The sequence below is a fragment of the Sciurus vulgaris genome, assembly GCF_902686455.1.
Source record: "Sciurus vulgaris genome assembly, chromosome: 12".
NCBI classification, from domain to species: Eukaryota; Metazoa; Chordata; class Mammalia; order Rodentia; family Sciuridae; genus Sciurus; species Sciurus vulgaris.
The window spans coordinates 27,310,179-27,321,123 of NC_136473.1; positions in this window are offsets into that span (position 1 = coordinate 27,310,179).

Sequence of the window (10,945 nt, forward strand, 5' to 3'; positions counted from 1 at the left end):
CACTAATGTCATATAAAGATAAAGTTCCATGAAAATTGGAAAAAGAAAGAACTATTTGTATAAATTTTCATTATATCCCTTATAATATCACCTGCCTTCATATGCTTTTGGTCTCTCCTTTCCCCTCCTCTGACACCCCATTGGACTCAAAGTCATCTGGAATGTAAGTTCCATTGCTAATTTATCTCTGACTCATCTTGCCTTGCATAAAATGTGATCTAAAGGAATTCTTTCATAAATTGGTTTCAATTGGTTTAAATATTTTTAGATTTTAAGACTATAAACTGAGCAGCCAGATAGAAATGTCTAAGAAGGAATTAGCAATAGCAATTAATTCAATTTCTTAAATGAAAAAAGAGTCACACACTGAGTTTTTTCTTCTTTCTTAAAGAAAATATTCTGATGTTATCTGTAGAATGAACTGGAAAACAAAATTAAGGCAAGAAGTCATTTAAATTCTCTAGTGTTATTACAAAATTTAACTCAAAATCTTTTCAATGTCCCTTGCGTTTTACATATTTATTAAGAATTATAGAAAACACTTCAATTCCATTATTGAAGTGGCCTTATTTGACTCATTATTAAAATGAAATCAGTGCTTTCTAACTGTGAATTCATCCAGTGAATATTGAAGTTACATAAATTCTTAGGTAAAATTTGTGTTGTAGATCCTGTCAGAAAGCAGAATCTTAGAACAGAGATTTAGCTAAGAAAACTTTATTAGGAATTCTATGATTGAGGATTTGACCCTAATGTGTGGCTTTTCAAATACAATATGGGGCCATGGCTTCACTGTTACATAGAGAAGAGAATGAGTGAGTCAGTCTCTTCCATTCTGTAGGCATTGCAGCTAGATATCACTAAAAGGTATCTAGCTGTGGTTAAAGGAAAATGTTACCTTTTAGTGATATCTAGCCAGGCCTCCACACCTCCCTCCATGAAAATTTTGAGTCTTTTGCAATGGACTTTCCCACATTTATTTCCTTTTTCACTAGGAGCTCAAAGTTGTGGAAATATTGTTTTGTTTGTATTTCCAAAAATGCGGTGAGACTTGTTGCTGGCTCAACAAAATTCTGAAGAGTCTATGAGAATCCATTGCATAAAAAATTGGATACTAAATAAAATGCCAATCCTCCAAAACCATATTTTTAAATGCATTGCTAATCTCAGAAGAAAGTTGGGGAAAATTCCCCAAAACAAAAAAAAATACTAAAATTTGGGTGAAAAAAAAAAATGAAGCTAGAAATATCCTGGGAGCAAATACTAAGAAGGAGTGTGGAGCTTTCCTGACAGAGGTCTTGCTTGCCCTGCTGACAACAGGATTAGGCCGTGTGCCTCTCCAGGAGAGAGACTCCTGGACATAGAACTCACGGCGCTATCAGGGTGGAAGGATGAATTGGGCAATGTAGTCCTGACCCTAGCAGCCTAAGAGAACTAAGAAAAAACCTACCTGACCCAGCCCCTGATCCAGGAATGGAACAAAAATAGTCTCATAAAAAACTTAACCACAGACCTGCCACCACACACGTGTGACTGGGAATGTGTCTCAAGGGTTAAATGTCTCTGGTACCAAACAAGAAAAAGAAAAACAAAACAAAACAAAACAAAAAACACAAAAAGAAAATTAACTAAGAATATCTGTCAAAATTATCCAATACATCATGTATAAATAAGATAATTTAAGAGGTTCAGAGAAGAGATTGCCAAGCTTTAACGTACACGAATCATTGTTCTAGACAGAACGAAGACATGAGGGTACGGGCAATATCTAAAGAGAGATGTCTAAGAGGTTATGAGAGATGTCTAAGAGATTTCTAAAGATGACAGAAATATTCAAGTAGGGTTTTTAAAAAAGAACTTACAGTCTAGCTATATAATGGTAAACATTTAGAAAATCAAAGAAAAAAATCCCTTAAAAATCATAAAAGGACAGAAGAATAATACAAAGGAAGATAAAAACAGGAGATAATCAATAGCAGGATTATATGAAACAAATCAGATATAGATATACAATATATTCGATTTATCCTTGTCACACCAATGAGCATAAATGTCACCCCAAGGATCCTCTGGGATAGATAGCCCCAAAGTAGACCCTAGATACGTGGAAACATACATAGCACAGAAAAGGTTTCGGTGCCAGTTCATTTGGGATGACCTGAAGCTCATATGAGGACATTGAGGAAAACGGATGACAAAAAAAGTGGTGCTGGAATAATTGGTTAAAAGCATTTTTTAAAAAAGTAGAAACAGAAACACCAGCTCACACCATAATGAAAATCAAATCAATTCTAGGAGATTAAAGGCTTACATATGAAAAAAATTTCAATTTTAAAAACATACGGGTTATAACTTGACCTGGAACTAAGGAAGACTTTCTCAAACAGAAGACAAAGGCACCTGTCATTGCTGAAAAAAATCAGCTTAACCATTAAAATTAAAGAGTTTTATTTTACCCAAAGATATGTTAAAAGAAAATGTAAAACCAGATCTTAAACCTTGAAATTTTCTTGCAGTTGGTAGCCTACAAATCAGACTACACAAACCATTCTTACAAAAGAGAAGAGATAAATGATGAATTGAAAACTATAGATAAAGGAGAAATATCAGCGCCTTAATATATAAGTGAAAAACACGTCCAGTCTCATTTTTAATCAGAGATATGAAAATAAGGAACATTTTACACACATCAGATTGACAAGAATTTAAAACTCCAACTTTTCACATTATTTTATAATGCCACTTCTATAAAGTGATTTCTCCACTAATAACTCAGAGCTATTCTTTGTATATTTGCCCCCAAAAATGTTTTCAACAGAAAAAAAAAAAAAAAAAAACTTGGAAACATGTCACTTATCCATTGAGAAAAGAGTACCTAATAAAATTACCTTTTTCCTCTTCTACCTTTGTAAACAGGTTTGCTTGGTTAACAGGTGTATTTCTCCAAAGAAAAGAACCAACTGAGAAAGATTTACTTTAAGAACTTGGCACACATGATTATGAAGGATGAGAAGCCCAAAATCTGCAACAGGAACCAGCAGGCAGGAAGCCTGGGGAAGAGCTTAGCTCCACTCCAAGTCCAAAGGCTTGCAGGCTGGAGACAGATCAAGCCTGCAGGCGGTTAGGAAGAGACCCAGGCAAGAGCCCATGCTGCAACTCAAAACTGAAGCCCAACTCCTGGCAAAATTCACTCTCCATTAAGGCTCAGTCTTCCATTCTGCTGAGGCCTTCAGCCAACTGAATGAGATACACCCACTTTATGGAGGGAACTCAAAGTCCATTCGTTTAAATATTAATCTCATCCAAAAACTCTTCACCCAAACATCCAAATTGATGTTGCACCATGTGTCTAGGTGCCCCAATGCAACAGGAGCTCTTTAAAATTGAAAGATTTAAAGAAGTACCCCATCCTATCCTGTTTTCTCTGAGTTGTACTTTTCAGCTTCATCTTGTTGTATAACAGAAACTTCCCCCTCCCCCAAGCCCTGGTACCCATAGAACCAGACTTACCATGCATCTCGTACTTCCTGGTTCCCTTTGGTCTTCCCCTGTATATCCCTCAAGCTATTGTTAGTATTGGGAAGACGGTTTTCTGGACTAGCTACCTTCCTGATTTGGTCAAACTGAGAATAAACTCCTTTCTCGCTTCAATATCATTCCTGTCTTTGTTAATTAGATTCTAGAAGCAGCAGGTAACCTAATCTGGTCTTTTGCGAACCTCAGAGTCAACCTCTCACCAGGGTCCCTGGTAACAACATGACCCAGTCAAATTGACATATAAAATTAACCATTACCAGGTGTACCTGTTTCACATTAACTCCTATACACATCTTTTAAAACATATTAATCTCCAAATAAAGGTAATAACAAAATCATATTTTCTTCCTACACAACTGTTAGGGTTTAGATGTGAGATTTTTCCCAAAATCTCATGGGTGAGATAATGCAAGAATATTCAAAGGTGAAATTATTGGGTTCTGAGACCCTTAACCTAATCAGTGGATTAATCCACTGATATAGATTAACTGGGTAGTAACTGTAGGTAGGTAGGGTATGGCTGGAAGAAGGGGTCACTGGTGACATGTCTGGGGTTTATATTTTGTCCCTAGTGAGCAGAGAGTCTCTCTCTCTCTCTCTCTCTCTCTCTCTCTCTCTCTCTCTCTCTCTCTCTCTCTCTCCCCCTCCCTCTCCCCTTCTCTCCCTCTCCCTCTTTCCTGGTTTCCAAGGCTTGAGCTGTTTTCCTCTGCCACACTCCTTCACCATGATCTTCTGTATCACCTCAGCCCCAGAGCTATGGAGTCAGCCAATCACAGACTGAAGTTATGAAACCACGTGCTAAAATAAACTTTTCCTCTTCTATGTTGTTCTTGTCAGGTATATTGGTCACAGAGACACAACAGTTGGTTTAAATAACAACTATCCTCTATAGAACCAAAAACATGCTAACCCTTTCTCCAGAAGAGCATGGAAAGGTCTTGAGTGGTGTTGACTTTTTTTGATTTTGATCCTATGACTTAAATACTATGTCATAAATTTAATAGCACTTAAATACTATGATAAAAAGTCAGTATATCTTATGTTACATAATAAGGGAATAATAGAAGAAAGAAAACAAGATATCATGCACACACACATATTCATAAGAAAATGAGGAAGAAATACTCATGACAATTATAGTCCTCTTTTCTCCAATTGATCTTATGGTTGTAGCTGGTATTTTAAACTACCTTTTTCCACTCCTCACTCCAATTCCTTTGCCCTAAACTAGCACCTCAGGTAGTCATAGTTTGTTACCTAAAGGGTAAACCAAACCTCCACTCCTGAAAGGTCTGGGCCGTTGGTAGTCTTGCCTAAATTGGGTTGTTTGTGTTTTCCATTGACCTTTACTACAAGGTAAGAGATACCCTGGATAGCCTCCTGTATTCTGCACATACATTTCCTTACTTCCATTGTGGAAATGCTGTCTAGTCAGAATCAATAACCCCAGCCAACACTATAACTCCCTTCTTGGCCTGTGACTCAGAGGGTGAGGAGCCCAAAGTGGCTGGTATCGGTTTTAATTTAGAGTTGAGTGAATTTATTGTTGTGTGTCCTGTTGAAAGCATTCCTCCATCTGAACTTAAGACCCATAGACCAGCAGAGAACAAAGTCATAAGAACAGAAAGCAAACATTTTGCTAGTGGATCACCAGAGGTGATAGTTAAAGGTGCTACTTCCATTTCCACCCCGGCATTACCGGATTTGTGAATCCTGGCTAGGAGAGAAATAGCACCATATGTGAGTTGCTGATTCAGAACATATATATCCCTCTGGAGAATATTGTTCCAGCCCTGCAAAGTATTGCCACCAGCTGATACTGCAAGTCTTCAAAAGATCATTTCATAATTCTAACAAGACGGCTGCTTCAGGATGGTGGAATGTGGAAAGAACGGTGAATTTTATGAGCATAGGCCCATTATATTTCATTTGCTGTGAAGTAGATGCTTGATCAGAAGCATGATGGCGGAGAAGGCATTTTATTTTATAAGACCACAGATGGTAGTTTTGGCAGAAACATTGTGTACAGGGAATGCAAATCCACATACAGAAGGTCTATTTCAATAAGAACAAAATGATGCCCCCTGCATGATGGACGTAGTCCAGTGCAATCAGCCTACCCTCAGGTAGCTGGCTGATCACCCCAGGGAGTGTTGCCATACCAGGGACTCAGTGTTGGTCTCCGCTACTGGCAGATTGGACACTTAGCAGCGGTTATTATCAGATTGGCCTCAGTAAGCGGAAGTCATGTTGGTGAGTTCATATATAACTTCTATTTCTGCCACCAGGGCCACCTTGTCCATGAGCCCATTGGGTAATGGCTGGGGAAAGAGGTAACTGGCATCAAAATGGGACATACTAGACTTAATTATTAAAATCTCCCTCTATTAAGGTTACCCTCTAGTGAGCATTTATGTGGGACATAAATATCATCATATTTTAAACCCAATTAGAGAAATCTATCTAGACCTTTTCCCTAGACTTCTCTGTCACCAATTTCCTAATCATGTTCCTTCAAACTCCTGATCACCTGGCCAAGCCACTGGCTATAGCCAATTAATGAGTACACAATTATGTGTCTGGCCATTTCTCCTTCCAAGCAAAATGAAGAACTACATGTATTACTTGAAGTTCTGCCCATGAGAGGAATGTCCTTCAGGTACATTCCAGAAAAAGATTGAATTACTGCAGCTGTCCATTTTTGAATACTGTCTATACATCATGCAAAACCAACTACAAACCAGGTTTAATTTATTCTTCCTCTCTCAACTGGTCAGGAGTAACTCTTCTAGAGGCCACAGGTGCAGGATGGAAGAGAAAAGTAATTGTAGCAGGAATAGGGACCATAGGCATTTGGGCCATTTCTTCATGTAATTTATTCCTGCCTTCAGGGCATACTCAGATCAGATCACATGTATTCCTCTTTCAGTTGATGATGAAATGCTACTGTGCACCTCCGACTTTATGGCTTGGTATATCAGATAATGCTGAGTTCATAATGGGAAGCTCCGTTTACATAACTATCTGGCTAATGGTTAAGCATTCAGTCTTTTGTGCAGACCAATTCAGTATCTTTAGTAAGAAGATAGTTCTTACTAAGAATTGGTCTTAGGCTTCTAAGAACTATCTTCCAAAAGAAGACACGCTATCTACTTTTTATCGCTGTGACAAAATACCTGGGGAAAACATAAAGGAAGGAAGATTATTTTGGCTCATTGTTGCAGAGGTTTTAGTCCATGCTCAGCCATCTCCATTGTTTTGGGCTGAAGCTAAAGAGAACATCATCGCAGAAGAGTGTAGGGGTGGAAAGCTGCTTACCTTACGACAGCCAGAAAGCAGAGCAATTGCAAGAAAGGGACTGGGGACAAGATATACTTTTCCAAGTCATACCTCCAGTGATCCACATCCTCCAACTAGGCCCTGCCTCCTACAATTTCCACCACCTCTTGATAATGCCATCAAATTATGAATCTGTCAATGGATTAATTCAGTGATGAGGTTACAGCCCTCATCATCCAGTCATTTTCCAGAAGCCCCACATCTGAACATTGCTATACTGGGGACCAAGTGTTTAACCCTTGAGCTTTTGTGGGACATTCTAGATCTAAACCATAACATTCTCATAAGTGGATAGGACTTTGTTTCCACAACCTACAGACCTGTGCTGTGATTCACTCATAGGGGTCAATGGCGCTAAGCAGTACCTCTATCTGCCACCAGTGTTTCAAGTATCATTGGATCCATTGGATCACATGGCCCAAGCAGCTGGCTGTGGACCCTGTTCTAAGAGTCTTCTCTTTTCATGAGTCTCATTGAAATATGCTGACTCCAAAATCCATAAAAAGACCCACTAGGCCTCAGACTTCTTTTCTTGGTTGCTTCTGGGGCCAGATACAACATATCCTTCATCCTAAAAGAAATATCTTGACATGTCCTATACCACTGGACCCTTAGAAATTTCACTGAATAGAAGTTCCAAAATTCTTAGACTAATTTCTTTTCTACCCTCTTACGTGCCAAAGATTTACCAAGAAGTCTGTGTAATTCATACTTATTTCACACTAGAATCATAATGTCATCAGAGTAATGAACCAGTGTGATATCTTGTGGAAGGAAAGACGATCAAGATCCCTGAAAACTAAACTATGACATAAGACGGAAGATCTGACATACCTTTAAGGTAGGACAGTAAAATTATATTGTTGGACTCTTCAGCTGAAAGTGAACACTGGTGAGCAAGTATGGAGGAAAAGGATCTGCATATCATGTACCAGGAGATGTGTTAATTTATTCAAGCAATAAAATCACAGCATCTGTACTGAAACTACAATTACAGTCACCACCTTGTTGACAATAATCCACTGTCATTTTTCAAGATCCATTTGTCTTCTGCACAGGACAAGTAAGTAAGTTAGATACAAGTTAGTAAGTGTGGTGGGAATCACCACCCCTGCGTTGTTCAAGATTTTGATGATGTCACTGATCTCTGCAATTTATTCAGAAATGTGGAATTGATTTTGGCTTACTATTTTTCCTAATAAAGTCCATTCTAATTGTTTACCCTTGTCTTTTCTTATCTTTATAGCCCTCACTCCAAATGTGAAGGACTCAATGTAGGGATTTTTCCAGTTGCTAAGTATGTCTCTTTCAATTATAAATTCCAGGACTGGCAAGTAACCACAGGATGGATTCAGGAATCCACTGGGCCCACAGACCTGAGCTAAAACTCCATGATCTCCCGACCTCAAGTTCCTATTCTGACTGGGAGACCACAGTGATACTTTAGGTTTCCTGAAACTAATGTTAGTTTACTAAGTGTCCAATAGTCTCCAAAAGATCTGAGTATTACATGTTGCCTCGTGCATAGCTATTATGATATAGGGTTTAAGTCATTTTGGAAAAGGATAAAAGTATCAGTATATATTTTTAGCAGGGAACTTGTATCATTCTTCAAAGGAAACTCAAAGGACTCTTTCCTTCAAGGGGTTCTCTGGGTCTATAAACTTGCTGAAGTCCTGGGACTAATTGAGGACAATGACTCTATTTAAATAACTCAGGTTAGACTTTTGTTCTCTTGACATAGAACTTTTCTGCATATATTAAGTAAGGATTTAGTACTATCCCTAGTTATTTTATCTCTAGGAACACAATGTTTAACTAGCCAAAGATACAGTGCCTAACTCATCTGAAAACCTAACCCAAATATCACCCCAAAAGGGACCGAAACACAATTCTCACAAGGGTTTACTTTAGAAGGAAGGGTATTGATTTAAAAATGGGAGTTGGGATTCTGAAGTTTGAAGAATGTGTGAGGAAATCATGATGAAGTTGGGAACATTGGGCCACTAAAATCTGATGAGTCTTCCTGCCAGTAGAAGCAACCCCTCCATCGCCAAGAACCCTGCCTTAAAGCTGTGAATATTGCTGACACTCTTTGGAACCCTCCCAAACCACTCCTCTTTGCTTCTCAACCTATGGAGTCAAGTCTTACAGCCTCCTAAAGATGTGGTACAAAGTATGACCTGTGAGGACGTATGCTGCACTCCAAAAGAATTACCTGGTTTTTAAAATTTGTACAAATAAATTTGCGGAAGATGTGTGGAAGAGTGGAAATGAGTGGTGTGAGAAAATGGTTGAAGGGACTTCACAGTGGTTCAGGCTGAACTTATTGATGTGGGCTCACCAAGCAGAGATTCTAAAGTCACAGAGATTTTTAAAGTTACAGCTCAAAGAGTTAGAAAGAGCTCTAGCACGTTGATTGATTGGTTGGTTGGTTGGTTGACTGGATGTTTGGTTGGAACATGTAATAAAAAGTGGCCCCCAGGGAATAAATTTGAAATGCTAAATCTGCCTTGTTTTACTATTTAGACACCTGAGCCTAAATAGATAATTCATTGACTGGATTAAAACAGTCTCTCTGTAAATTCCAGGAATTCAGAACCCAGACACCAGATACTAGAGTGTCTGGTGTATTTCACTGATACTAAAGTGTACGGTTTTGCACATTTTATCTTTTAAAATCATAATGCATCTTACAGTAGCATGTATATCATTATGTGACATATAGGATTTTGTCTTACTAATACATAAAGTAATGAGGCATTTCAGAATATTGAGAATAGACAGTATAGACCTAGTATGTGTCTCTTGAACACTTCGGTAAAAGACCACTTGTCTATTCTTGCAATTGCACCTTTCTGTACACATAAGTAAAGAAGGCAATTGTATGAGGAGAAAGGAAATAATGAAGCAAATAAGGCAAAATCAGAGAGGAAAAACATTGTGGCCCCAAAGATAGACAAAAGAACATTTGTCTGAAGTAGTGAGTTCTGCTACATTGGCTCCTGACAATATTTCATTTTTTTATCAAAGCTTTTTGTAGCCTAGTGGCATGTTCATCTTTCAGCTCTGCAAGTTACCTGCATACTTTAAGTTAGCCTTGCACAGCCACCTCTTTCCTCCCCACAACTCCTAAGGGAGACAGGTGAGAATAGATGCCTTTGCTTATGGTTTATATGTGGATTTAGTGTCCTCCAAGTGTCTATGTTTTAGACAATTGGTTCTCAGGTGGCAGGACTGGAAATTTTGGGAGGTGGAGCCTAATGGGAGATTCATTGATCATTGGCAGCATACCCTGGAAAAGGATTTAGGTATTTCTCATACAACTCATTGGTAGTTTTGGTGAGAAGGTTGTTATAAAGGGAGCAAGCTCCCCACCTTCTTTCCCCTCTCCCTCCCCTTTCTAGATAAATATATGATTGCTTGATCCTACATCACTTCTACCATGACAGGACACCATTTACTGTCCTGACCAGAAACCAAACCAATGGAGCCATCCAATCTTGAACTTTAAATTTCTTAAACTATGATCTAAGTAAACCTATTTTCTTCATAGATGACCTGACTCAGGTATTTCATTATGGTAACCAAAAATCCAATAAATATTAATTTCATAAGAATCTTCATGATTTAGCTTTGGCTACTATTCTCAATATCTAAGATTAATTAGACTTTCCTCTCCCACATATGCACTCCTCCAAAAAATTTCATATTGTAATACAAAGCTGCTCTCCCCGCCCTTTCAGGTGCAGCCATTTCCCAGCCTCCCAACCACTTGTCAATCTGTGAACATCCTAGCTAGCTATTGGTTCATCAGTCAGCTTGTAAGTATCCTTCTCCGTTATTGGTCCCCTGTTAGCCCCGCAGAATTCAACTGCCTCACGGTAGCTACCCCGCCATCTTTTTTTCTCTTGTTTTTCTCTGCCCCTGACTCACTTTCTCTCTCCTCCTCACTTTTCCACTCTCTCTAGCACACACCCTTTCTCTTTCCCTTTCTTTTCCTCTCATTTTCTCTCTTATCCTGTAGGGAGACACTGTGTTTGCTTAATAGACTCCCTTATGTGATTTC